A 25966-nucleotide genomic window follows, 5' to 3' on the forward strand; every position below is an offset into this window, starting at 1 on the left:
CCTGACATAACAAGGATTCCTTTTGGAAGAGTTATCACGTCTATAAACTCGCTTACAAAATTGGATGTGATATCAATACGTATAACATGGTCCACAACGTTAACGGAGCCGCCCTACCTTGACCAAAAGGCTTTGAGTGGACCCCGTAGCGATGCTGAGAAGTGAGCGGTCGCCTGGAGCTCATTCCCGCCTTCCGCCAGCACTTTCACAGTCGCACTGACACAGATCGAGGTGACAATGTTTGCAAACAGTCCGAACCGGGCCTCGGATGCCCTCGGCATCGATCGGGAAGTCCCCGGGCCGCAGCCGCGACCTACCCGCACCTCTGACGTCAGGGGTCAGATGCCTCGTTCGTATGTTGTCCACCCAGTCTCTGTCTGAATTATGAAGGAGCATCAGCCTTCTGACTAATAAATCGCTTTACTCGCACCGGCTTTACTCGCACCGATATGTTGAAGGCAGCATGGTGTAGAACGGGGTACTTCTGTTTTCCTATTTTCACTGGTGCCAGGTTAGTCAGCAGACTGGTATTCGGGAGGAAATCCTCGTCCGATCATCAATATTTAATATACATAGATTTACAGAATGCTTTTGATAACGTTCCTCTCAAGCGGCTTCCAATCAAATTGCGTGTTTACGGAGTATCGACTCAGACATATCGTATCAGTCGTGCGACCGGACTCGTGAGTTTAACTAAGAAAGATGGCAGTTCGTAGTAACTGACGGAAAATCGTCGAGTGAAAGAGAAGTGATATCTGGCGTTCCCCAAGGAAGTGTTGCAAGCCCTATGCTGATCCTGATCTATACAAACGATTTAGGAGAGAATTTGAGCAGCCATCTCACATTGTCTGGAGATGATGCTACAAGTTACCGTCTAGTAACGACATCAGAAGACCAAAACCAATTGCAAAATGATTTTGGCAACATACGGGGGGACAATTACGATAAATACTGAACTATATGAAATAAAATCGTCATAACTTCTGAACGGTTTGCGTTAGGACCTTCAAACTGCGCGGTTGACCACGGAGCATGATGGAAATTGTATGTTTTGGTTTAGTGACGAAATTCACTTTGTTTTGGACGGGTTCGTCAATAAGCAAAATTTGCGCGTTTGAGGGACTGAGAATCCGCATTTCGCTATCGAGAAGTCTCTTCACCCTCAACGTGTGATGTTCAGTGTCCACTCAGTCAACGAATTCCTTGATGGTACGGTGACTACCGAACGGTACGTGAACGTTTTGGAAGATGATTTCATCCCCGTTATTCGTGGTTCATGCGAGTCGGATTCGACCCCCTCGAAGCAGGAGATTATTTGAAGTCCTGGAGGAGCACTTCAGGGATTGCATGGTCCTCGATTCTCCGCTAAATTCTTCGAATCTGAACACATGTGACTCTTTTTTTGTGGGGCTATATTCACGATAAGGTGCAGAGCAATAAAGCCAAAAACATTGCTGAGCAAAAAACAGCCATTTAGGAGGTCATCGACAGCAACGATGTTCCCACGTTTCAGCAGGTCATACAGAATTTCGCTATTCGTCTGTGCCACATCATCGCCAATGATGACAGGCATATTGAACATGCCATAACCTAAATACGAATATCTGTATTGACGTTTACATGTTGAATAAAGTGTGTGCACGGCGTAGTTTGTAACTAATTTTTTTTTCATATAATTCAGTAATTGTCACCCTGTATGTCTATGGTGCGAAAGTGGCAATTGACTCTAAATAATGAAAAGTGTGAGGTCATCCACATTGGTACTAAAAGGAATGAAGGCACAAAGGACTTACAGACATTGGCTACGAGTCAGTATTGACTGAGAACAATGACGAAAGTTGAAAATTTGTGCCGGACCGGATCTCTTGCTCACTAAGCAAATGCTCTTATCACTTTTTTTTTCTTTTAATAAGTGGTAGTGGTTGAACAACTACAAGACATAAACTGCTTCGTGCAGTACTAAACAATAATGGACTGCGTTCCTCTTCTTGGTCGCAATAATCGCCTATACCGTTGTACCTCATGTTGCAGCAAGGCATATCTTCACATTGTTTTCATATTTTATCTTTTTTACAGCACATGAGTAGGAAATAAACCAAAACACTTTGAATTGGAAATAACTCAAAGGAAACAAAATATACCTTTTTGTGAGTTTACAACGATATCATCTACCGGGCACTCTTCACTAAAGAAATGATACGCGTTCTAGAATAAGAGAGAAAAAGAGAATCTCCGCTGGCAGCTGAGAACAAGAGTGGTCCTCGCCGGCGCTTCTGCCTGCGGGCAGGACGTCTCGCATAACTGAAGGAGTTAAACGTTTCGTCATGGTCAGTGGCTGCCTTTCCACCATGTTCAACATCAGCTTCTCATACCCAGCAATTCTAGCTCTGCCAGGAATCTTTTAACACACTCCGCATTAGAAAAATATTGTTGGTATTTGGGGTTGCACAGAATAGCCGTATGTCGTTCATCGTTTATGTAAGTGATTCCGGTATTCAAGTAAAAAATCTCTGATGACGAAATGGTTGGGAAACGTTCGTCACCATCACCGGTGCCATTCGAGAAGCTGGCACCAGACTCGGCTGTTGTCTACCCAACATTTTCAACAACGCCCTGAGATAAAGGGCCATTGTATGATCTTGAACGTGTACGAGCCCGGAGTCTCCTCTACCAATAACTAAGGTCAGGGCACCACATCGGATCTTAAAGAATAATCCTGCGCAGACGAAGAATCCAAATGCTACCAGTATGCGTTGAGCGATCGTCTTCGGCAGTAGATATTTATGTAGGCGACTCGTTGAATCATGTCTAAGGTGCGCAAACTCTTCGCTCTGACAACATTTCGGACGGCATCGAGCAACTTTTTATCTCCGCCGTGCGTCACACATCATTTGTAAAGATGATCCTCAGGCACTTTGTACTGTGCGGTATCTGGAAGGATGCAACGCAGTCAGCAGGTAGTTCAGTACCGATATTCAGGTCGACCGATTTGTCTACGTTCATATGACTACGCGCCAAATCTACTGATGCAGCCCAATTCCGCATTCGTATCGTTTCCAGGCCGCACTGGAAAGTGTGATCCCGTATCGTAAAGCCTGTCAAGCGTTGGCGACGGCCGCTGAGAAGTGGTTCAAGGGCCAGTGCTTATATGATCGGGCATAAGGGACAACCTAGTCGTATCGATCTCGTAATAGTAAGGGCCCCGACCAATCGACCATTAATAAACACTCTAGAGATAGCTCCTTGTAGTAACCGGATCATCGTGGTGATATAGGGCTGTGGGAACCTTGTAACAGCGTCATCATGGTGATATAGGGCTGTGGGAACTTCATTTGTGTCAACACTTCCGTAATATAGGTATGGCTGACCCTGTGAATGGCTCGGGAGACATCTATCAGAGCTCCGCGTAGTCGACATTCTTTCGCCACTGCGATCGAATCGCGATGTTCTCCAAGAGCGGTCTGCATGTTGCTATCGCCGTCTAGGGAAGTCTGATTTTCTTGTAAGCCATGCCGCCATCAGTATGGTAAAAATCTTAAAATTACAGTTGCGTTCATGGGCAGTACTGTCTAAATCGTGCACCGCCTGGTTCGGTTTGGTATTGGGATACTCAGCTCCCCTGACATTAAATTAGTTCGCGGCATATTTCAGTCCAAAAGGGAGCGACCACGTGTCGAAATGTCCGATAGAACTTCAAGCGTATTCCGCCCAGTCGCTGCGACTTATTGGACGCAACCTTGCCTACAGCTTCTACAACTTCACACTCGTTAATTTCCTCCAGTAGTGTGGCTCCGCCTGTTGATGGAGAGACCCAAAGATCGTGTGAGTAACGTCTTGTACGGGCGTCCTGTCATGTTCTTCTTCGAAACATAAACAGTTATAATTGTCAACGAAGGCAGTTGCTAATGTCACTCTGAGTCGTCAAAACTGCGCCATCCTGTTTGTCATCCGCAGCGCCGCTTACGATCATTATTGACATGCTGCATCGATGGGCGTCGCCTGTGACCTGATCTACAGTCCTCCCACGGTCCGCCACTCACTCCAGATGAGAAGGAATAATAGTAATGATTTTGCCTTGACTCGTTGTACCATCACCGATCGTTCAGGTTGGTACATTCTCGTAATATCTTGAAACAGAGGTTTAAAAGTCTGCCGTCCCCAACGTGAGTGTTCGCGTCCCAATGCAATCATTGCACGCCATATCTAACCACCAACGTAAAGTCGTAGGTTATATCCGCCGAGGCCGTCACAAGATCGCCAGACTTCTCCAATAACTTGGTGACACTCTGGAGCTTTTAAGGTAGGCTACATTCATTTTCCATAGGTCGCGGCTTTCCAACACCTGTTGTCTGGAGAGCAACAGTGCAGATGTATACCGAGTTGTCGGCGAAGGCCGCGGGTCATAGTTCTGCGCCATTGAGGGAGGTGGTGCATGACGTAGACGCGATCGATGCAGGTGGCGGTGTGTCAGGTTCGTCGGTTCGGTCTTCAAGGATATGTTCCCACGAATCTACCAACTGCAGATCTTGTAACAATGTTCAAAATTTCGGACACGAGTTATAACGTGGGAAGTGAACCTTCGGCGCCACCACACAATTGAAGCCGCCGCCGAGGATCCAATGAACGTGTCGTCCTAGAAGCAGTGGGGCTATTTCTTCAGCAAAGAAGCGCGGTCGCTGTCTTTGTTTGTCCATGCTACAAATGTTGATAAGCCGCACTCCAAGTACAGTCACTGCCATTCCGGGTGCCAGTGGTTGGTGTGACGTGCTCCGCCAGTATCTTCCGTAACAAGTATCGCTACGTCACTAACGGTTTCTAAAAATGGTGACATGAAGTTCTCGTAACCATAGAGGGACGGGAATTCGTCGACGTATACTTGTTGCAAAACAGCGGTATCTACAGGTGAAAAGTATTTAAACCGACAAACTCTGGGAGGTTGTAGGGGACATCAAAACAAACATTTTTCCCTAATGTCATTTTTTCCTATGAGGATCATTTAAACTGGTGGAGGCTGTATTACGCTCTTCAGCTGTTAGACGCCGTATTATGATTTTCATTTGTATGCAAGTGCTGTCCACCAGTGTAGTAGTGCATTGTCTCTGTTTGCTAACGGAGCGATACACCCGGAGTGAGTACACTGATATGGTTGGTGCGTACTACGTAGCGCACCACAACGGACGAGCTGCAAAGCGGATTTATCAACGATATTCTAATCGCCCTATCCTGCATCATACGACCTTTGCTGCCGTGTACCAACGTCTGCGTGAGACCGGGTCACTTAGCAGATTACCTGGACAGGAACGCCGTCGCACGGTAAGAACGCTGCAATTTGAGGAAGCTGTCTTGCAGCATGTGGAGCGGGATCCTTCAATCAGCACTCGCGCAATTGCACTCAACATGGGGACGAATCAGACGAATGTAAGAACAGTCCTTTGAGAGCAATTGTTACGTCCATTTCACTTACAGCGTGTCCACAACCTGGAACCAGTTGATTACCCACCCAGAGCACAGTTTTCGCAGTGGTACCTGGAATAATGTGAAACGCATCCTACATTTCCATCCTCTGTGTTGTTTACCGATGAAGCAACGTTCGGGCGTGATGGCGTCTTCAACATGCACAATTCGCATGTTTGGAGTGAGGATAACCCTCATGCCACAGTTACTAGGGCTCATCAAGTGCGGTTCTTCGTTAATGTGTGGGTCGGTGTTGTTGGGAACTGTTTAATTGAGCCGTATCTCCTACTTAGGCCATTAAATGGCTGACACTATTACAGTTTTCTCGCCAGAGCATTGCCACAATTGCTGGAAGACATCGCGCTCCCTACAAGACAACGCAAGTGGTTCCAACATGACGGGGCGCCGGCACATTTCAGTCGTCGTGTGCGTCGATTCCTGAACCGACGGTTCCCAGAAACGTGGATTGGCAGAGGTGGTCCTGTACCATGGCCTGCTCGATCCCCAGATATGTCCCCTCTGGAATTTTACGTGTGGAGAGAGATGCGCAACCTTGTTTACGCAACTCCTGTTGCATCAGAAGAGGATCTGGTTGCCCGGATAGTAGCAGCAGCAGGAACAATTCGGTATACTCCTGGGGTTTTTGCCCGTGTCAGACACAACATGATCAGACGGTGTAACCTTTGTTTACGTGTCAATGGCGGCATTTTTGAAAATGTACTGTAATTGAAAATGGGTTGTGTTAATGTGATGTCTCTTGGTCATAAAAAAATGGAAAAGTGTTTGTTGATAACAATTTGTCCATTTTATTTGGACTGTTGAGCTCCGTGGCCGTGGATAATGATATTTCACTGAAAAAATACGGCAACCAGCCACTTTTTAATGCGTTTTTTATTTACGCCAATATGCATTTCGTGTTTGTTGGTTCAGTTAATTTGCCGCCAGAGAAATCTTCCTCTGCCGGTTTAAATACTCCTCATAGGATAAAAGTAGGGGTAAGCTATAGGGAGAGACGGGTCATACACAATATGTACAACAACCAAGAGGGAATAATAAGAGTGGACGATCAAGAACGAAGTGCTCGTATTAAGAAGGGTGTAAGACAAGGCTGCAGCCTTTCGTCCCTACTCTTCAATCTGTACATCGAGGAAGCAATGATGGAAATAAAAGAAAGGTTCAGGAATGGAATTAAAATACAAGGTGAAAGGATATCAATGATACGATTCGCTGATGACATTGCTATCCTGAGTGAAAGTGAAGAAGAATTAAATGATCTGCTGAAACTTAACATCAGAATTGATGGTCACGAAGTCAATGAAGTTAAGGAATTCTGCTACCTAGGCAGTAAAATAACCAATGACGGACGGAGCAAGAAGGACATCAAAAGCAGATTCGCTATGGCGAAAAAGGCATTTCTGGCCAAGAGAAGTCTACTAGTATCAAATACCGGCCTTAATTTGAGGAAGAAATTTCTGAGGATGTACGTCTGGAGTACAGCATTGTATGGTAGTGAAACATGGACTGTGGGAAAACCGGAACAGAAGAGAATCGAAGCATTTGAGATGTGGTGCTATAGACGAATGTTGAAAATTAGGTGGACTGATATGTAAGGAATGAGGAGGTTCTACGCAGAATCGGAGAGGAAAGGAATATGTGGAAAACACTGATAAGGAGAAGGGACAGGATGATAGGACATCTGCTAAGACATGAGGGAATGACTTCCATGGTACTAGAGGGAGCTGTAGAGGGCAAAAACTGTAGAGGAAGACAGAGATTGGAATACGTCAAGAAAATAATTGAGGACGTTGGTTGCAAGTGCTACTCTGAGATGAAGAGGTTAGCACAGGAAAGGAATTCGTGGAGGGCCGCATCAAACCAGTCAGTAGACTGATGACCAAAAAAAGGAAAAATGACAGTAGGGAAAAATATTTGTTTTGATGTCCCCTACAACCTCCCAGTTTATTGGTTTAAATACCTTTCACACTGTATATCTGCCGCATGTAGCATATCTGCGAGTAAGATCGTCGTGATCCGTGATGGTATGGTGTTAGTATGAATTGCTGAACGCCTGTTGGCGTCCTATGTGCCGTGTGCCGTGCATGTTAGGCGCATATTATCTTCATCGATGTTCTGTATGTGGGTGGAGTGAGTGAATCGACCATCGTCAGCTACAAAATGGGCTCTGTGGGGGCTGCTCAGCCCGCGGTTACAGGCGGCTGGATGTCCTCACTGCCATCGACCCGAGGCGACTCCTGCGGTCGGCTATTCTCAGCCTTTGCTGTTATGGAAATGTCTTTCTCCACTGTGCCAAGTTCTGGGACCTTGGGGACCTGCCTGAGACCTATCGACCGTGGAGAGAAGGTCTTCGCATTCGACGGCATAAAGTTCGTCGGAGACCCCAGCACTCTTTACTTTGGCATCGTCATCGCCTGCCTGATCTCGTTCATCGTCTCCCGTATACGGATAAAGCAATCATCAGACGGAGTGTGACGTCTTTTCTTGCGCTGTTTTGGTGACTTCTGTTTGCGCTGTCGTACATCCAGCTCCATATCTGAATGCTGTCTGGAAGCCCCGTCGTCTTGGAAGTCAATCACAGAAGCGGCAACAGCCGACCGATTTCCATACTCGTCTCCGTTTTCGCGACGTCGGACTTCTTTGCAGGTGCTCAGCGGGGCTTTCCTCGCTTCATGTCTTGGACGCATTGTCACCCATATGTATCGTGTGTTCCGTGGGGTCATGCGTCATTTGGTTCTGTGGAACGTGCTAGGGGGACTCTTTTCGAAAGGCTGCAGTGTACGAAAGAGGCGTGGGTGCTGTCGTAGGACAGATCAGCTTCGCCCGTCGGTATCTGATTTATTCTCCTTTTCCCGCACTCTGAGCGTACGTACCCCTCCTTTCCACAACCCGAGCAGCTATTGGGCTGCCCGTCGTAAATAATTAATGCTCTAGAGGCACTAATAAAGAGGTAAGATGGGACATGCCTTTTTAGCTCAATCCAAAATTTCCACACCCGATTAAAATGGCCTAGGTCTAAAAGTGGTCCATTTTTCAGCTACATGGCTGAGAACCCGTCAGTATGAAAGTACTGATCACGACGTCTTCCGGATTCTTGAAGGTAAGTTCAAAAACTCTAATAGTGCGGAGTCCAAGTGCCGTGTAATCGATTGGAACTGTCTAAAATGGTTCAAATGGCTCTGAGCACTATGGGACTTAACTTCTGAGGTCATCAGTCCCCTAGACGTAGAACCACTTAAACCTAACTAACCTAAGGACATCACACACTTCCATGCCCGAGGCAGGATTCGAACCTGCGACCGTAGTGGTCGCGCGGTTCTAGACTGTAGCGCCTAGAACCGCTCGCCCACCCCGGCCGGCGATTGAAACTGTTTCCCACGCTACCATTCGAATGTTTGAATTTTAGCCAATTTTTATGGTCACGTACAATTTCATTACATTCTGTGCCGTTCATCAATTTAAGGTATACCTCCCCACTCTTAATAGAGAGGTGGATGCCTATCAGGTCCTGTGGATCTATTCTGATCTCTTCCCGTACGAAGCATCCGATTTCGAAGGTTTTGGGTAGCGCGAATCTAGTAGCGAAGTTGATCTGGATAGTTGACTTTCTATAGGAGTGAGCCATGTTGTGTCTGTAGTGTAGTTACTCGCCGGCCGCGGTGGTCTAGCGGTTCTAGGCGCTCAGTCCGGAACCGCGCGACCGCTACGGTCGCAGGTTCGAATCCTGCCTCGGGCGTGGGTGTGTGTGATGTCCTTAGTTAGGTTTAAGTAGTTCTAAGTTTTAGGGGACTTATGACCACAGATGTGGTCAGAGCCATTTGAACCATTTTTTTGTAGTTACTCACAAGAAGCCCAAGCGGTAAACAACTTTGCGTGCGCCAACTCGCCCAAGCAAATCGGTTGGGTTAGAGTTTGCCAAACGCAGTACCGCTGAGCCATCCGAACACAGTCGTCATTGCAGCTGCTATGGCTTCGCCCCTACCATCTTCATCTACACCCACTTCCCTTTCTATAATATTGCTTTCGATCGTTTCTCCCTTATATGGATTATATACTCCTTCCGCCCTTCAACTTTCCCTTCTTTGCTTAGAACTGGTTTAACATCTGAGATCTTGATATTCGTACAGTTGATTCTTGTTTCCCCAAAGGTCTCTTCAATTTTCCTGTATATGGTTGCTATATTCTCGCTGGTGAAAAATGCTTCCAAATCCTTCCATTTGTCCTATAGCCATTCCTGCTTAGCAATTTTACACTTCTATTTCATTTTTAAATGTTTGAATTACCTTTCGCCTGCTTCATTTGATGCATTTTTAAATTTCCGTCTTCCATCAATTAAATTCAGTAACTCTCGTTTTTCCACAACGCGTTGTCTTTTTACCTATTTGATCCTATGCTGCCTCACTATTTTATCTCGTAAAGACACCCACTCGTCTTCTACTGAATTCCTTTCCCTGTTCTAATTAACCGTTGCCTAATGTTCCTCTGGAACTCTCAGCAGACTCTAGTTTTTTCATCTTACTCAGATCCCATCTCCTTAATTTCCTACGTACAAAATTCTTTAATGATTCTTAAACGAAGTGTTAGCAGTGATTAAATTATGATCTGTGTAAAATTCTACCAGGCGGCTTCCTCTTTCATTCCTTTCCCCAGTCCATATTCACATATTATTTTTCCATCTCTTCCTATTTCTGCTATCGAATGCCAGTCCCCCCCCCCCCCCCCCCCATTCAAAATTAAATTTTCGTCTCCTTTAACCATCGGAATAATTTATTTTATCTCAACATACATTTCTTCAGTCTCTTCATCATCTGTCTAAAATGCTTCAAATGGCTCTGAGCACTATGGGACTTAATTTATTTTATCTCAACATACATTTCTTCAGTCTCTTCAATTTTATCTCAACATACATTTCTTCAGTCTCTTCATCATCTGAGGAACCAGATGGCATATAATCTTGTACTACTGTGATAGGCGTAGGCTTCGTGTCTATCTTGGCTGCGATGATGCGTTCACTATGCTGTTTATAGCCGCTTACCCGCTTTCCTATTTTCTTATCCAATATCAAACCCACCCCCCCCCCCCCCCAATTGCCGCTATTTGGCCTTGTATTTATATCCCTGTATTCACCTGACGAGAAGTCCTGTTCCTCCTACTACCGAATTTCACAAATTCCCACTATATATAATTTCAAAATATCTATTTCCTTTCAAAATTTTCTAACCTATTTGCCATATTAAAGATTCAACATTTCACGCTCCGACCCGTGTTTCTCTTGATGACGACATTCTCCTGACTAACCCTCTCCCGGAGATCTGAATAGGGGACTATTTTACCTCCGGAATATTTTACCCAAGAGGACGTCGTCACCATTTAACCATACAAACTTATGATTACGATGCATGACGATGGGCAGAACTAGCAACAGAGCCTAAAAGGCATAAATACCTAAATGGTGGGTTTATACTCTAAACCAACTAACAAGTACTTGGAAATGTATATAAAACAGATATTTCTGACAATTGCCTTCTACAAGGCGCTGCAGTCATGGACTGTGCGGCTCGTCCCGGCGGAGATTCGAGTCCTCCCTCGGGCATCGGTGTGTGTGTTTGTCCTTAGGGTAATTTACGTTAAGTAGTGTGTAAGGTTAGGGACTGATGACCTTAGCAGTTAAGTCCCATAAGATATCACACACATTTGAACATTTTTGAAATTGCTTTCTATAACATTCTAAACGTTTGCTCATATAATACTCATGTTTTATGGACTTCTGTAGACCCCAGTTGGGACGCAAACAAACTGAAAACTACAAGATTATTCTTAGAAGAACATAAAAAATCATACATAAAGCAACATATAGCGTAACCTTGCAAGGTTGTACAGATCACAGGATTGCCAAAAATATCCTAACAACTGCAAATACTAGTCCAGTCGTGGAATGCACAACAGGAAAAACTGAAAACCGTGCTTGTTACACATTTTGCCTATCAGACAATGACAGTAAGACATATTTGACGTGTTGAAAAAGGAACAGAGACGTGCAGCATGAATTTTCACTCTGCGGCAAAGTGTATGTTGATTTACTTGTTCCAGCAGATTAAGACTGCGTACCTAACTTGGAATCGAACCTGGGATCTGTGGCTTTTTCTGCCACGTGGTATCCCACCTTCTAACAAATGGTTCAAATGGCTCTGAGCACTATGGGACTTAACATCTGTGGTCACTAACCTAAGGACAGCACACACATCCATGCCCGAGGCAGGATTCGAACCTGCGACGGTAGCAGTCGCGCGGCTCCGGACTGAGCGCCTAGAACCGCGAGACCACCCCGGCCGGCCACCTTTTAACACATACGTTCTTCCGCTTTAATTCTCTAATTCATTCGGCGTAGGTACACAAAAAAAGGAGTTTCGGCTACATCCCAACGAAACAAGTTCATGTTAAAAGAATCTTACCATCGTGTTAAAGGAAAAACTGTGAAATTACGTAGTATTTTGTTGTGCAAACAACATTGCTTCGATGTTGTTGTTTTTTTGTGGGTATCAAGCGTTTTCGCGTTAAGTGTTTTGACTGTACACGTAATTCACAGTTTTATTGTTTTCCTATTAGGTTACCTTTATGTTGCACGTATAGCCTAATACTCTCCTGGCGTGGACACTGTACATTAAATCAGATGTGCAAGCCGCTACGCTCCAGTTTAAACTGTGGCACTGCAGTCGGCACGCAACTGTATTCGACACAGCGTAGTTTGCGTTCCACGTTAAGGACAACCAAAAGATGTAACAAGCCCGGAGGAATGCATAGAACAATGTTAACATCCACGATAATAATTTCGGAAATGGGAAATTTAGTACTTAACGTCCGGTCAAGGATGAGGTCATTAGAGGCGGACCACAAGATCTTATTGAGGAAGGGAAGGGAAGGAAGTCGGTTGTGGCCCTTCAAACGAACTGTCCCCGCATTCGACTTAAGCGATTTAGGGAAATATAAGTCCACCTCTACATCTACGTGACGACTCTGAAGTGCCTGGCAGAGGGTTCATCGAATCATTTTCATACTATTCCTCTACCCTTTCACTCCCAAACAGTGCGCGGGGAAAACGAACACTTAAACTATCCGTGCAAGCTCTGATTTCTCATACTTTACAACGATGCCCGATGGCCATTCCACCATGATCCATGGACTTTGCCCTCGATGTGGTGGATTGCGTGCCTCAGTTGTACAGATAGTCGTATCCTAGGTGCAACTGCAGCGGAGGGGTATCTATTGAGAGGCCAGACAAACGTGTGGTTCCTGAAGAGGGGCAGCAGACTTTTCAGGAGTTGCAGGGGCAATAGTATGGATGATTGACTGTTATGGCCTTGTAACGTCCACCAAAACGGCCTTGCTGGTCTGCGAACGGCTGAAAGCAAGGGGAAACTACAGCAGTAATTTTTCTCGAGGATATATCTATTTGTACTCTCAGTATATATCAAGTTTCATTGCAGCAAAACGTCCATATTTTCGTTTCTTATTTCTATGACTTACTTGGAATAAACCATCTCGAGAAGTAGCGACCTCGAAATCCTACCAACTATCCAACAACGGAGACGTTTGCTCGAGATTTATCTAATTTACGAGTAACTTCTACCCATTTTTCTCAATACTCGAAACTGCAGCATGTTTTCTGTAGTTTATTTTTTATGAAATACTATCCAGAATACACGACAATTCGTTAAATGTTTCTAGTGACGTTGTTGCCCGAAATACAATTTTTTCTACTTGTTTCTTTATCTCACCAGTTTTTTTTTGTGGAGTATCGGTACACACCAGTACACACCACTGCATACCAGTAAGTTTTCCATCAGGCAGAACACTTTCAGTATCTCTTTATTGTGGATCATAAGTTCCGTCACATTCAATGTTCGTCACCTCAATAACTTCGTTGTCAGTAGCTGGGTGAAAGATTACTTCAAAGTTTTTTTTTTGGTGTCATTCGTTCCAGTGGCTGCTTACTCCATATTACCTAGTGTGTTTTTGACGATGTTGGTTGAAATGCTGCAGAAAGACCGCTTTGTTGCAGATTTGGATGTAGTTGTCATTCTATAGCATTCTTTTTGGATGTAATAGTTTATGTATTGTTTTTAGAAAAACTATTCATATGGTCTTCACATTCTCAAAGTGGCTCTTCACCATTAGAACAACTAATTTACACTTCAGCATCAGACAGTGATTTTTTTCTCTATGATGAGTATTCAGGAACTAAATCACAACTCTACAGCAGTCGCGTAACACACAGAAGTCTCTAAAACAAAAATTTCAGATGAGAAATAATGTAAGTTATATCAATTGTCGACAATATCCGACTTATTATATGGCTTCAATCCTTAAAATCATACAAGTGAAAGAAGGCAGTAGACTCCACAAAAGATACCAGTATCAGACGATAAAGTGGGCCGGGCGTTCCATAAGCAATGCAACACATTCTTTTTCTCGGCCAGTTCCGGTTGAAATAAATGCGGACTTTGTTGTAAGACATCGTGGAATATTTCATACAGTTTCATAAAATTCTAATAGGTTTTAGCGTATACGTAGCCCTCAAAATGACGTCTGTAACGGAGGTGCGTTTGAAGTAGAGAGCTGTCATTGAGTTTGTTTTGGCTACAAATTAGAGCATCGCAGATATTCATAGGCACTTGCGGAAAGTCTATGGAGAATTGACAGTGAAAAAAAAAAAGAAACACGGTGGGTCCCAGCCAGCCGCATCGCATACATCGGTGACTCCTGCAATGATGGAACGTGCGGACACTCTCACTCGAGGTGATGGACGGAACACAATCAAATATGACTGCACAACTGGACTCCTCCGTTGGTAGTGCTGACACTCGTCCACCAGTTGGAGTATACAAACGTATGTCCCCGCTGGGTTCCTCACCGCCATAAGACCATAAAGAACAACGAAGGGTCATCTGTGCGGAATTACTTGCGTGTTACGAGGCTGATCATGACAATTTTTTGTTGAACATCGTCAAAGGCGATGAAGCGTGGGTTCAAAGGGATGGCGCCACGCCGCCTCTCCTCCGAAGAATAAGTTCAAAGCCGCACCACCAGCCAGTAAAATCATGTCAACTGTCTTCTGGGTTTCTGAAGAGGTTATTCCGTTTGATTTCCTCTCTCGTGGTGCGACGATCAACTCTGGCGTGATGTCGCTACCCTCAGAAAATTGAAGAAGCGACTTCAGCGCGTTCGTCGCCACAAAAATGCAAAAGACCTTTTCCTTCTCCATAACAACGCAAGACCTGACAGAAGTCTGCGCACCCGAAAGGAGCTCTCAAAACTTCATTGGACTGCTCTTCCTCATGCCTGGATCCGTCCCTTCCAACTTCCCACTGGCGCATTGAAGGATGAACTCTGCGGGAAGCAGTACGTGGATGATGGGAAGGTTATTGATGCAGCAAGACAAGTAGAGCGGTATCATGCGGGCATTCAGGCGCTCCGAGTAAGGTGGGGTTTAAGGCCGCCGCATTGAACGGCAGTTATGTTGAAAAACAAGGTTTTGTAGCCAAAAGAATGCGGAATAATATGGTGTACAGGAATACTGAATAAAACCAACCTGCTTTAAGAAAAAAATGAGTTTCACTACTTTTTAAACGGCCCTCGTAAAAAGATTTCTTTTTGAGTCATCATTTTCCGAAAACTATCTTGAGAATAAGAAACATTTTTGAGTCACAAACATCTCTTCTAGTTATAGACCAAGTCAGAGACTTTCACAAAAATATTTCATTTTGAAAAAAAGATTATAGTAAAAGAATATTGATTTTGGGTCATACAGGCAGAAACGGAACGCATTATTTCTTTAGCCGTCTGGGTTGATCTGACGCAACTGAAACAGTTTAGTTGCTGTTGAAAAAGAATCACCGCACGATGCTATACTTTATCAATGGGCTGCATCATCTTGTCTTGGCTACTTCAACGGCATGCTACGCTACTGTGTACCGAAGATTTCAGTGTGTATAGGACTGAAGACGTGTACCCGCTAACTAACAAAATAATAAGTAGGTAACAAGTTTTCCGAGGTTATGAAACTTTAAGACCTTCCGTCGTCAAAGATGAAAGGATGTTCAGTATCAAAACCAATTACGATAGTGATGGAAGCTGAAGAAATGAATTAAAACTTGTGCTGCGGCTGGGACCTGAACCCGGGTCTCCTTACCTACTTGGTAGTTGTGCTAGCTATTTCACCATTACAGCATTGTAGCCAACATAGCTGCACAGATTATCATAGTTCGGTTTCCTGCTACCACAAACTTCAATTCAAATCTTCAGCTTACTTTCCCCTTGTCAGATCAGCACTCAGATGTCTCGAGGAAAATTTGATTAAATCAGAAACCAATTAGTTCAGGCAACATCTTGGACCAAATTATAAAAACGATACGAAATTTCTCCCAAGCTTGTAGGGTGGTCTAGAAGTAATTTGAGACCAGAATATCTCCTAACAAGCTACGACTTCTCTTTGTATCAGAGCAAACCCCACAAATTTCAACATGGCGCCGCTTACAGTGTACAAATTTGTACAATTAAAGAAGACATATGACAGCCTGAAAGTTTAAACACGTTTTGAAGCTACAAGGAGACATAATTATCATGCCAGTATGGCCAGAAATGATTATCCTAAGTGGCTACGCTTTCGCCATCAATTTTCACTACAACTACCCACTGTGCTACGACGCCCATAAACAATGGTCGGCTGACGATACGAGGATTTTCACTGCTATACATTGTAATGATTCCAGGAGCATACTCTTTTACCTAAATTGAATCTACTATCTCTTATATAAATATTAGAGTGCCACTCTTGGTCGAATTTTCGGAATTCTCGGTTTTTACAGGTGATTTTTGAGACATCTCTCATGGAATACAGCGTTTTTTTTTTTTATTACTTAAAAATGAACATGAACAAGCACGACTACAAGAAACTTCTTTTTTTATGAGTCTACCGGTTTCGGTCTGTTTTAGACCATCTTCAGACCTCAAACCGAAATATGTACATAGATTAGAATTACTGGAATATTGTACAAAATACATCTTACATAACAATCAATAAAAGAAGAAATTGTACCCTGATGGTACGCGGTGGCTGTGAACGGAGCAGGCACTACGGCTAACTGCTAAGTTAGCCACGCAGTTATTGCTCCGCCCACTGCACACCGAATTACATCAGTTATAACCAGTCATGCATATAGGACGCCAAACGGTTGTTACAATAAAGCATATACAAAATGGTCACACAAAAGGTAAAAACAGATTAAGAAATGGGTGCCTTATATTCAACAGAGTAACTGCAATAAACAGCATTAAGTCAATCTGTGATAAAAATATATATGAAAGAGATAAACATTCATAATCTGTTATGGGAACACCGATAGTCTTCTGTGGGGATTTATGGTAAACTCGTACATTGTATGACAGCAAAGATGGCTGTTAGGCGACGCTAAAGGATCCCACGGAGACGACACGGTCATATCGATATGTGCCATCCAACAGGAGAGGATCTGAGAGCTGTACCCGTGGCCGGATGTCAAGCACATACTGGCATGCAGATCGACATGTAGAAATTCATGCAAGTGATTGCGTATTGCTCTTAGACCGTAATGCTAGTGAAAATATTGCTTGACCGACGCCGTTATTCATCATCGAAGAGGCTTGTAGGTGGTGATGTGTATGTTTCATAGGAAACGATTTCAAAGCTGCGACAGCAACTAGTTGTTATCAACTATCGGCATACAAGTAAGACGACTGTCACACATTACTACACGACTTCTATTTTTGTTATATACAACGTATAACATAGTAAATATTTATATCTTTGTAAAACGATTTAATTTTTGTTAAATCCAGCCTAGTCGTCAAATATGGGGTGCCTAGGAAACCTGCTTTCTCCGATCGCTAGACAACATTCAAAGGAAGAGAATACAATTCCCAACTTTGACTGCTACACCGAAGTGTCGCAACCAAAGGGCGACATGCAAAATAAGCTATGCTCTTAAGTATACATAGATTGTACAAGCAAAGTAACTAGTGTCGATGCTGCTATAGAACTCCCTAAGCTTGCAACTCCTCTTCAAATGGGTCACGACCAGTCTTACGCGGCGATTATGTCCTCTTCGGATAGGAGCCGCTGCTGTCGCGTTGTCATCCTGGAGAGTGGTCGGTCAGCGTGCGATTGGCTGACGTCTTCTCACAGCCCTCTCTTCTATATCTTTCCCGACTGGCGTGCCGGCGCTTGCCTTTACGATGTAACAACTTTTGCTGTCTTAATGTTTCTGGTTATGAGATCGAGCCAAAAACGTGTATGCAGTAGCAGTGCTAGAGAGACACATGTTGTGGAAACACAGTTGAAATTCGCATGCTGCTTCATGTAACTGTTGTAAGTTTGAGAAAGAAATACCATATCTGAGAATCTTTTATTTGCGAGTCAGTAAATACACTCCTGGAAATTGAAATAAGAACACCGTGAATTCATTGTCCCAGGAAGGGGTCAGATACATCACATGATCACACTGACAGAACCACAGGCACATAGACACAGGCAACAGAGCATGCACAATGTCGGCACTAGTACAGCGTATATCCACCTTTCGCAGCAATGCACGCTGCTATTCTCCCATGGAGACGATCGTAGAGATCCTGGATGTAGTCCTGTGGAACGGCTTGCCATGCCATTTCCACCTGGCGCCTCAGTTGGACCAGCGTTCGTACTGGACGTGCAGACCGCGTGAGACGACGCTTCATCCAGTCCCAAACATGCTCAATGGGGGACAGATCCGGAGATCTTGCTGGCCAGGGTAGTTGACTTACACCTTCTAGAGCACGTTGGGTGGCACGGGATACATGCGGACGTGCATTGTCCTGTTGGAACAGCAAGTTCCCTTGCCGGTCTAGGAATGGTAGAACGATGGGTTCGATGACGGTTTGGATGTACCCTGCACTATTCAGTGTCCCCTCGACGATCACCAGAGGTGTACGGCCAGTGTAGGAGATCGCTCCCCACACCATGATGCCGGGTGTTGGCCCTGGGTGCCTCGGTCGTATGCAGTCCTGATTGTGGCGCTCATCTGCACGGCGCCAAACACGCATACGACCATCATTGGCACCAAGGCAGAAGCGACTCTCATCGCTGAAGACGACACGTCTCCATTCGTCCCTCCATTCACGCCTGTCGCGACACCACTGGAGGCGCGCTACACGATGTTGGGGCGTGAGCGGGACCGTAGCCCAGCTTCATGGAGACGGTTGCGAATGGTCCTCGCCGATACCCCAGGAGCAACAGTGTCCCTAATTTGCTGGGAAGTGGCGGTGCGGTCCCCTACGGCACTGCGTAGGATCCTACGGTCTTGGCGTGCATCCGTGCGTCGCTGCGGTCTGGTCCCAGGTCGACGGGCACGTGCACCTTTCGCCGACCACTGGCGACAACATCGATGTACTGTGGAGACCTCACGCCCCACGTGTTGAGCAATTCGGCGGTACGTCCACCCGGCCTCCCGCATGCCCACTATACGCCCTCGCTCAAAGTCCATCAACTGTACATACGGTTCGCGTCCACGCTGTCGCGGCATGCTACCAGTGTTAAAGACTGCGATGGAGCTCCGTATGCCACGGCAAACTGGCTTACACTGACGGCGGCTGTGCACAAATGCTGCGCAGCTAGCGCCATTCGACGGCCAACACCGCGGTTCCTGGTGTGTCCGCTGTGCCGTGCGTGTGATCATTGCTTGTACAGCCCTCTCGCAGTGTCCGGAGCAAGTATGGTGGGTCTGACACACCGGTGTCAATGTGATCTTTTTTTCCATTTCCAGGAGTGTATATCTGTATGTGACTAGGTCAAAAACATTGTAACAAATCAAAAAATGGAAAATGGAAAGTGTGTTTCAGTCTTTATATTAAAACCTGGACCTGATTATTAAAAAGAATGAATAATTGCAGCCCCTAGACGAATGGCTGCCAACAAGGATAAGTAATTAAGAACAATTTTGTGTAACTCTCTCACAGTGGATTTCTTTTCACTATAGTGCAACGTTAGTGGTTTATATTCACTTTCGTACCATGTTAGGATGTTACGACATAATCAGACTAGCATCACCCACTTCCATGAGCAATTATATCTGATGGTGTGGGCCTAAGCAATAATTGGGACGCTGATTCATGTTCATCAGTTGTCTTCTCTGAGAGAAATATCCAAACAGCCTCCACATACGTATCCTCCATAACAAATACAATCATGCCTTGATGGCTTGTTTGCGTGCTGGCCGCCATTATCTTTGTTTCTCTCTGAGAGCGAGAGCGGCTGTGACACGCACACAATGGCAGCGATCCGCACGATTTGCACTCAAGGTTGTCATGGGGGAACTCACTCAGCAATTATGAATTAGACTTACTTCCGTAGTGACGACTAACACCAACTGTCTCCCTGGCGACGGAATCAATTCGTAGCGCCAGATTTTCCTTCGCAGAATCGAAGAGTTTGAGATGTGGTGCTATAGAACCAAACTGAAAACCAAGTAGACTGATAAGAAAATGAGCGTACTTTCCGTGGAATCAACGAGGAGAGACACAAGCGGAAAGCGCTGAGAAACAGAAGATCAGGGTGATAGGGCATGTGTTAATACATCAAGAATTCTTTCCGCATTACTTTAGGGATCTGTAGAGGGTAGATACTAAAGGGGAAGTCATAGATTTGCAAGTTATCCAATGAATAATTGAGAGCTTTTCTGGCAAGTGCTACTCCGAGATGAAGGGGCTGTGACAGCGGAGTGGCGCTCTGCATAAAACTCGTCAGAGAACTGATGCCAAAAAACATATATATACGTGTAGTCGGAGGCATAGGAGTCTGCCCTGGAGGGAGGGAAGCGGGGAGAAGGGAAAAGTCGTTTACTAGAGTACAAATTTCTTTGTTGATTACATAACTCTCAGGTGCTCCTAGAAATGAATGTGCTCGTATGTTAAATAGATTTAACATAGCCAACTGCAATGGTAAAGGCTGTGACTTTCGCAACCACCAGACGACTTTGTTTGTCTGTCTGTTAGCGGGGAACTATGCCATTTCATTGATGCATCGGAGTTTCTACAGCAGTCCCACAATCGATATTGATGGGAACCTTGAAAAAGCACAGCAGAAATAAATTCTCCAATCCTTGCTCTTTCGCACCCTCGTACAGCCCTTACGACCTTCAGAATAGGACTTCCCCCAATCTCTCTCTTGAGGATCTGTGCCAATTGCCAGTACAACACAAACATGGCTGCAGCATAGCGGCCTGACATCGGTTTCCGATTTCGCAACTCTGAAACTACAAGTTGCATTGTATTGGACCCCATCGAGTTTGAAAATCTCCCAGCACCTGACTAGAACATCTTTTCGGTCTTGAAATTCCTCCCTTTTTTTTCCTTCTCTTCTAGAGCAGAAAGCGATATTTTTTCAGCTAGAATGATAATATGAAGTATACGGCAGCACACTTATACACTGCCCAGTCACATTAGTGTGACCACTTATCACAATCTTGAATAATCACCTTTTGCAGAGCAGATCGATACGAGACGTGCAGGAGAGACGCATCTGGAAAGTATCGACAGGGTTGTGAAGCCATGCCAACTGCGCTGGGTTTCTCGGTTGAGGATCCATGGTGCGAACACCCCGATCGAGGGGGTGCCACATATTCTACACTGGGTGTAAATGTGGGTAGCTGAGAGGCCAGGAGAATACAGCTAAACTCACCCTGATGCTCTTCGAAGCACGGACGTTCACTGCGAGCTGTGTTTCACGTTGCATGGTCCTGCTGGTAGATGCCAGGTGCTGAGGGAAAACAAACTGCACATAGGGATGGACATGATCACCAAGCGGTGGAACACTCTCGTGTTGATCTATTGTGCCTCCCAGAATGATGAGATCACCCAGGGAATGAAACGAAAACATTCCACAGATAGCTGGCCGCAGTGTCCAAGCTGTTCTCGGCGTTTCAGTCCGGAACCGTGCTGCTACTATGGTCGCAGGTTCGAATCGTGCCTCGAGCATGGATGTGTGTGATGTCTTTATGTTAGTTAGGTTTAAGTAGCTCTAAGAATAGGAGAATGATGGTCTCAATGTTAAGTCCCATAGTGCTTAGAGCCATTTGAACCATTTGAACGATCCCACAGATCATAATGCTTCCTCTTCCTGAAGGGATCTTTCCGATGATTATTCCAGGGTGTTTGTTTTGAGTTGTTTCAAGCCGCTGGGACTTAAAACTTGATTCATCTGAAAAAGCCACCTATCGCCACCCAGTGGACGTTCAGTTGCGGCACTGGCACGCAAATTCCAGCCGTCTTCGCCGGTAAACACCAGTGAGCTTGGGTGCACGAAACAGGCGCCTAGGGCGGTGACCCATACGCAGCAATGTTCGCTGACCGATCATTGAAGAGAAACTGTTGGTAGCTCTTTGATCCATCTGGGTGGTCAACTGCCCAGCACCTGCACGTCTGTTCGCTCGAACACGTCTCTGCAGCTGTCGTTTACCACTGTCATCTAAGGTTTGGTGCGTCACAGTTGTCTCGGCGCCGATTTTGTATAGCGTTATTTTGCCAGGCACGGTATACTTTAACCACAGTGGCACACACACACAGTTTAAAAACGTATACGTTTTGGAAATACTTTCAACTTTGGCCCTAAATCTAATAGTTATGCCTTCTGGAGGTCAGGTAAATCACTTCGTTTCCGTATTACGACAACGACTGCACTATTTCCGGCGTCCCATACATACACACACAGACAAAAACACACACACACACACACACACACACACACACTCTACTGCTAGTGCTGCCACCTGCCATCTGAGAGTGATTGTTGCAGCTTGACGTTTAACATATGCGGCGGTCATATTAATGTGACTGGATCGCGCAGTATAACATTACCACATTCCGTATAGTATACTCAGTGTTGTTTTCTAAAAAAAAAGTGTTTGAGGGTACTCCAACATTGGATATAATGCAGCGAAAATTACTTATAATTGAAGCATGGGATACCACTCGTCTGCTTTTAGCCATGACGTCATCAACATGTCGAACTACAAAAAGAATGGTATTGGACTCTTCAGTTGACTTTACACAAAGAAACAATTTCTTCTTTTCTGGAACCACCTGAAGATGACACAGATACTGTACCTCAAGCCTGTGCAATGCTCATGCCTCGTTTATTTCTTTCTACACCTAAACTTCCTACTTCTTTGCAAATTCTGCAGCCAAGTTTTTTGTTTGAAACGATCAACCAGTCACTTTTCTCACAAAATAAGATTTCTTGTTCCAAAGTCCAACATTCTGGACGATCATTTAATTTTCTAGCATGCACACGTTCGTTCACTACATTTTCACACGTAAGTTGTGATCAGGTTGGTTGATTTGGGGAAGGAGACCAGACAGCGTGGTCATCGGTCTCATCGGATTAGGGAAGGATGGGGAAGGAAGTCGGCCGTGCCCTTTTAGAGGAACCATCCCGGCATTTGCCTAGAGTGATTTAGGGAAATCACGGAAAACCTAAATCAGGATGGCCGGACGCAGGATTGAACCGTCGTCCTTCCGAATGCGAGTCCAGTGTCTAACCACTGCGCCACCTCGCTCGGTGTTGTGCTCAGGTCTACAGTTTCACTTTCGTCACCCACTGATGTTGAACTTCCTGGCTTTTCACTCGCACACGAATTATTAATATTTTTTGGTTTTTTTAGATGCAGGAGAACAAATAAAATAGTTTGATAGTTTTCTGCTAATCTCTAACCTCCAACTTAACTTACAAGTTGCAACGAGAGACAGAGCACACTGTAAAACTTCGCACAACCGACAAGAACGGAACAGCAAACGCAAACGAATAAAGAACAACAAAACAAAGATGGCAATGAATCGCAAAGGATCATGGTAGCGGGACCATAGAGACATCTATCGGTAGCTCAGCGTTTGAGCGTACGCATATCCGTTTAGCGCTACCATCGCCCACTATTAGCGGGCGAGGGCACAACATGCTTGACGAACTGGCTGCCAGCGATTCAGTTGTCGTGCACGGTTGCTGCAGCTTAGAAATCCTTGAAACAGTCAACGGCATCGCTTTTCCCACCAAAAACTGCACTGGTATCGTTCTTATTGCAATTACCAACACTACAAATGAAGTAAAATATTTACGTCCGTGAAATAAATCTTTGGCATTCTTCCAAGTTCTCAACATCGTAAAAAAATTACTTTGTCGACGATAAAGTTTAGGGGTACGCATCCCGCCAGCGTTCCCCCCAAAAAACAGTACTGAGTATACTGCAAACACTTTTTTTTGGAAAACTGAAAGTAGTGCTAATAAGTGTTGTTTGCCGACAGAAAACTGGTGAACTGCTTATGTGTTTACGTTGTACAGTTGAAGAGATTAACATTTTTTAATTTTATTTGCTTATTCTCTACTTTGAGGATTATTAATCAGCGCATTCTAGGTTATTCTTGTTGATATCCAACAGGATTTTCCTAGTCATTTTAATTTTTGTTTCTATATCAGATTTTTCATTTTCATTGTCAGCCTAACATTATATTGCTGCATATGAATAAAAATACCTTTTGTGGCTGTTTTCCAGTTATTTCGCTTAGCTTGTTGGCTATTCTGGATTTGATCATATGAGGAGGCAATTTCAGATGGTTAAAAAGGTGGCATCAGTCAGCTGACATCCAATAACTTTTGTGAATTTCATGCCGAACTTCATTTTTGGGACAAAAGATGGTTTAAAAATATGTCAATCAGTTGCATAAAAAATGGAAAACATAAAATATTGCCCCTTCTTTGACAAAATTTATTCCCGTTGTCTTCCAGTGCGTGTCGCTTGGGGTATAACTAGAAAGTTTACTGAAAAAGAATTAGTGCAGAAGAAAAACGGTATTATCAGTCGACCGTAGAAGAATACATGCCAGAATATTCCGATTGGAGTCGGTATCATGATTGAGCACAACTAATGCTATTCCATTTTATTGCTTACCACATGGAGTAATACTAAAAAAAGTTTATAACTTATGACAGTACCTTTTTATTTCGGATTCTAAATCTAACTTTCTCGCGATCGTCATCTTGTACTTCGGCATTATTTTGCAGTAATGCAGGTGGTGAAGCTCTGATTACGTCAGTTTCCCAGCAAAGACTATTCCAGACGACTGTTCATGCTTTGTTGATCTTGTAATGTATAAATAGCGGTATTTCTAACACGAGCAAATTCAGCAGCCAGAGAACCAGTCGTGAAACGCCGACCTGGCCGCAGTTGGTCCTGTTGCTGTACGGCCATTTTTTAAAAATCTCCATACCATTGGCGAACTTTTAGCCATTACTGTAGAGCCACAAACTAGGCACAACTCTTGCTGAATCTGAGCAGCTGTACATTCTATTCTGTGCAAAATCGCATTACAACATGCACTTCGCAGCTAGTGAGAGCAACTACATATTCATGATTAGTATATTGAAAATGCTTCCATCTTCCAAGATGACAACAGCTGAGAACTCACGAGCCCTATCCCACCTCTACTGGTCTGTTAAATAACTGATCTTAATCCTATGGAAAAACTCTGGGACTATTTGGAGTAGCGGGTGAAGAGGAGCGATCAACATATCCGCAATATGGTATCTCTAAGTGGTTCCAGCTGTATATGACATACTTTAAGAGACTTGTCGCCTCTCTTGCTAGCCAACTGCAGACCATTATCAAGGGCTATCACACGGTATTTATGCGGTGACTCCTCGATACGATTGATGCACTCCTTGAAATAAGAACACCGTGAATTCATTGTCCCAGGAAAGGGAAACTTTATTGACACATTCCTGGGGTCAGATACATCACATGATCACACTGACAGAACCACAGGCACATAGACACAGGCAACAGAGCATGCACAATGTCGGCACTAGTACAGTGTATATCCATCTTTCGCAGCAATGCAGGCTGCTATTCTCCCATGGAGACGATCGTAGAGATGCTGGATGTAGTCCTGTGGAACGGCTTGCCATGCCATTTCCACCTGGCGCCTCAGTTGGACCAGCGTTCGTGCTGGACGTGCAGACCGCGTGAGACGACGCTTCATCCAGTCCCAAACATGCTCAATGGGGGACAGATCCGGAGATCTTGCTGGCCAGGGTAGTTGACTTACACCTTCTAGAGCACGTTGGGTGGCACGGGATACATGCGGACGTGCATTGTCCTGTTAGAACAACAAGTTCCCTTGCCGGTCTAGGAATGGTAGAACGATGGGTTCGATGACGGTTTGGATGTACCGCGCACTATTCAGTGTCCCCTCGACGATCACCAGAGGTGTACGGCCAGTGTAGGAGATCGCTCCCCACACTATGATGCCGGGTGTTGGCCCTGTGTGCCTCGGTCGTATGCAGTCCTGATTGTGGCGCTCACCTGCACGGCGCCAAACACGCATCCGACCATCATTGGCACCAAGGCAGAAGCGACTCTCATCGCTGAAGACGACACGTCTC

At 44.8% G+C, this 25966-nt stretch overlaps 1 protein-coding gene across 6 annotated transcripts in view; it reads right to left on the reverse strand.

Moving 5' to 3' along the window:
- The window catches only part of LOC126283962 (aquaporin-like), a 388928-nt gene that overhangs the window by 332572 nt on the left and 30390 nt on the right, over positions 1–25966 (reverse strand). The window contains exon 1 of one of the 6 annotated variants that reach the window (XM_049982416.1): positions 17592–17733. The exons of 3 other annotated variants lie outside the window; for them this stretch is intronic. The gene's annotated coding sequence lies outside the window, so the exon portion shown is untranslated. Of the gene's footprint in view, positions 1–117; positions 267–17591; positions 17734–25966 lie in introns of those variants that run through there. 2 more of the 6 variants (XM_049982421.1, XM_049982415.1) reach the window with 2 other exon arrangements.

This window comes from Schistocerca gregaria, chromosome 8 (genome assembly GCF_023897955.1).
Source record: "Schistocerca gregaria isolate iqSchGreg1 chromosome 8, iqSchGreg1.2, whole genome shotgun sequence".
NCBI classification, from domain to species: domain Eukaryota; kingdom Metazoa; phylum Arthropoda; class Insecta; order Orthoptera; family Acrididae; genus Schistocerca; species Schistocerca gregaria.